This window comes from Triticum dicoccoides, chromosome 4B (genome assembly GCF_002162155.2).
Source record: "Triticum dicoccoides isolate Atlit2015 ecotype Zavitan chromosome 4B, WEW_v2.0, whole genome shotgun sequence".
Classification (NCBI taxonomy): domain Eukaryota; kingdom Viridiplantae; phylum Streptophyta; class Magnoliopsida; order Poales; family Poaceae; genus Triticum; species Triticum dicoccoides.
This window is the reverse complement of record NC_041387.1, coordinates 494,448,134-494,452,415: the sequence shown is the minus strand read 5'-3', so window position 1 is coordinate 494,452,415 and position 4,282 is coordinate 494,448,134.

Sequence of the window (4,282 nt, the reverse complement as noted above, 5' to 3'; positions counted from 1 at the left end):
ACTCCAAGTCCTCTGGATCACGTTCGTTCCAAAAATCACGCTCCCAAAGGTTTCATTCCGTTTGGACTCCGTTTGATATTCCTTTTCTTTGATATACTGAAATAGGCAAAAAAACAACAATACAGGCTGGGCCTCCGGTTAGTAGGTTAGCCCCAAAAATGATATAAAAGTGTAAAGTAAAGACCATAAACATCCAAAACAGGTAATATAATAGCATGGAACAATCAAAAACTATAGATACGTTGGAGACGTATCAAGCATCCCCAAGCTTAATTCCTGCTCGTCCTCGAGTAGGTAAATGATAAAAACAGAATTTTTGATGTGGAATGCTACCTAGCATAATTCTAAATGTAATTTTCTTTATTGTGGCATGAATGTTCAGATCCAAATGATTCAAAATAAAAGCTTATAAAACATAAAAATAGTAATACTCAAAGCATACTAACAAATAATCATGTCCTATCAAAATAGCATAGCCAATGAAAGCTTATCCCTACAAAATCATATAGTTAGGCCATGCTTCATTTTCATTATACAAATACTCCCATCATGCACAACCTCAATGACGAGCCAAGCAATTGGTTCATACTTTTTAATGCGCTTCAGCTTTTTTCAACTCTTATGCAATACATGAGCGTAAGCCATGGGCATAGCACTATGGTGGTATATGGTGGTGGTTGTGAGGACAAAAAGGGAGAAGATAGTCTCACATCAACTAGGCGTATTAACGGGCTATGGAGATGCCCATCAATAGATATCAATGTGAGTGAGTAGGGATTTCCATGCAACAGATGCACTAGAGCTATAAATGTATGAAAGCTCAACAAAAGAAACTAAGTGGGCGTGCATCCAACTTGCTTGCTCACGAAGACCTAGGGCATTCTAAGGAAGCCCATCATTGGAATATACGAGCCAAGTTCTATAATGAAAAATTCCCACTAGTATATGAAAGCGACAACAAAAGAGACTCTCTATCATGAAGATCATGGTGCTATTTTGAAGCACAAGTGTGGAAAAGAGATAGTAGCATTGTCCCTTCTCTCTTTTTCTCTCATTATTTTTTCTTTTTCCTTTTTTTCTTTCTTTCTCTTTTTTTTTCTTTTCTTTTTTTTCTTTTTGGTGGGCTTCTTTGGCCTCTTTTTTCATGGGCTTCTTTGGCCTCTTTTATTTTTATAAAGTCCGAAGTCTCATCCCGACTTGTGGGGGAATCATAGTCTTCATCATCCTTTCCTCACTTAGGACAATGCTCTAATAATGAAGATCATCACACTTTTATTAATTTACAACTCGAGAGTTACAACTCAACACTTAGAACAAAATATGACTCTATATGAATGCCTCCGGCGGTGTACCGGGATATGCAATGAATCAAGAGTGACATGTATGAAAATTATGAAGGTGGCTTTGCCACAAATACGATGTCAACTACATGATCATGCAATGAGCAATATGACAATGATGGAATGTGTCATAATAACGGAATGGTGAAAAGTTGCATGGCAATATATCTTAGAATGGCTATGGAAATGCCATAATAGGTAGGTATGGTGGCTGTTTTGAGGAAGGTAAATAATGGGTGCATGATACCGGCGAAGTTTGCGCGGCACAAGGAGGCTAGCAAAGTGGAAAGGTGAGTGTGCGTATATCCATGGACTCACATTAGTCATAAAGAAATCATATACTTATTGCAAAAAACTACTTAGCCCTCGAAGCAAAGTACTACTACGCATGCCCCTAGAGGGATAGATTGGTAGGAAAAGACCATCGCTCGTCCCCGACTGCCACTCATAAGGAAGACAATCAAAATAGTACTTCATGCAACAAATTTGTCACACAACTTTTACCATACGTGCATGCTACGAGACTTGCTAACTTCAACACAAGTATTTCTCAATTTCAAAATTACCCACTAGCATGATTCTAACATTACTACCTTTATATCTCAAAACAATTATCAAGCATCAAATTGATCCTAGTGTTTAATGCACTTTCTATGATAGTTTTTATTATACCCAACTTGGATGCCTACCATTCTAGGACCAATTTTATAACCATAGCAAATACCATGCTGTTATAAAAGACTCTCAAAATAATATAAGTGAAGCATGAGAGATCAACAATTTCTTCAAAATTAAGCCACCGCCATGCTCTAAAAGATATAAGTGAAGCACTAGAGCAAAAATTATCTAGCTCAAAAGATATAAGTGAAGCACATAGAGTTATTCTAATAAATTTCAATCAAGTGGGCTTCTCCCAAAAGGTGTGTACAGCAAGGATGACTGTGGTAAACTAAAAATCAAAGACTAATATCATACACGACGCTCCAAGCAAAACACATATCATGTGGAGAATAAAAATATAGCTCCAAGTAAAGTTACCAATGAACGAAGACGAAAGAAGGGATGCCTTCCCGGGGCATCCCCAAGCTTAGGCTTTTGGCTATTCTTGAATATCTTGGGGTGTCATGGGCATCCCCATGTTGGGGAACGTTGCAGAAAATAAAAAAATTATATGCTTCACCAAGATCAATCTACGGAGTCATCTAGCAATGAGAGAGAGGAGTGCATCTACATACCCTTGTAGATCGCGAGCTAAAGTGTTCAAGAGAACGGGGTTGAGGGAGTCGTACTCTTCGTGATCCAAATAACCGAAGATCCTAGTGCCAAACGGATGGCACCTCCGCATTCAACACACATACGGTTGGGGAAGACGTCTCCTCCTTCTTGATCCAGCAAGGGGAAGGAGAGGTTGATGGAGATTCAGCGGCACAAAGGCGTGGTGGTGGAAGTAGCGGTGATCTCGGCAGGGCTTCGCCAAGCTCAGCGAGAGGGAGAGGTGTTACGGGGGGAGAGGGAGGCGCCAGGGACTAGGGTGCGGCTGCCCTCCCTCCCCCCTCTTTATATAGGGGCCCTGGGGGGCGCCGGCCCCCTAGAGATCTAATTTCAAGGGGGGCGGCGGCCAAGGGGGGGACTTGCCCCCCAAGTCAAGTGGGGCGCCCCCACCCCTAGGGTTTCCAACCCTAGGCGCAGGGGGAGTCCCAAGGGGGGCGCACCAGCCCACCAGGGGCTGGTTCCCTTCCCACTTCAGCCCATGTGGCCCTGCGGGATAGGTGACCCCACCCGATGGACCCCCGGGACCCTTCCGGTGGTCTCGGTACAATACCGGTGACCCCCGAAACTTTCCTGGTGGCCGAAACTGGACTTCCTATATACAAATCTTCACCTCCGGACCATTCCGGAACTCCTCGTGATGTCCGGGATCTCATCCGGGACTCTGAACAACTTTCGGGTTACCGCATACTAATATCTCTACAACCCTAGCGTCACCGAACCTTAAGTGTGTAGACCCTATGGGTTCGGGAATCATGCAAACATGACCGAGGCAGCTCTCCGGCCAATAACCAATAGCGGTATCTAGATACCCATGTTGGCTCCCACATGTTCCACGATGATCTCATCGAATGAACCACGATGTCGAGGATTCAAGTAATCCCGTATACAATTCCCTTTGTCAATCGGTACGTTACTTGCCCGAGATTCGATCATCGGTATCCCAATACCTCGTTCAATCTCGTTACCGGCAAGTCACTTTACTCGTACCGTAATGCATGATCCCGTGACCAACCACTTGGTCACATTGAGCTCATTATGATGATGCATTACCAAGTGGGCCCAGAGATACCTCTCCGTCATACGGAGTGACAAATCCCAGTCTCGATCCGTGTCAACCGAACAGATACTTTTGGGGATACCTGTAGTATACCTTTATAGTCACCCAGTTACTTTGTGACGTTTGGTACACCCAAAGCACTCCTACGGTATCCGGGAGTTACACGATCTCATGGTCTAAGGAAATGATACTTGACATTGGAAAAGCTCTAGCAAACGAACTACACGATCTTGTGCTATGCTTAGGATTGGGTCTTTGTCCATCACATCATTCTCCTAATGATGTGATCCCGTTATCAATGACATCCAATGTCCATAGTCAGGAAACCATGACTATCTGTTGATTAACGAGCTAGTCAACTAGAGGCTCACTAGGGACATGTTGTGGTCTATGTATTCGCACATGTATTACGATTTCTGGATAACACAACTATAGCATGAATAATAGACAATTATCATGAACAAGGAAATATAATAATAATCATTTTATTATTGCCTCTAGGGCATATTTCCAACAGTCTCCCACTTGCACTAGAGTCAATAATCTAGTTACATTGTGATGAATCGAACACCCATAGAGTTCTGGTGTTGATCATGTTTTGCTCGTGGAAGAG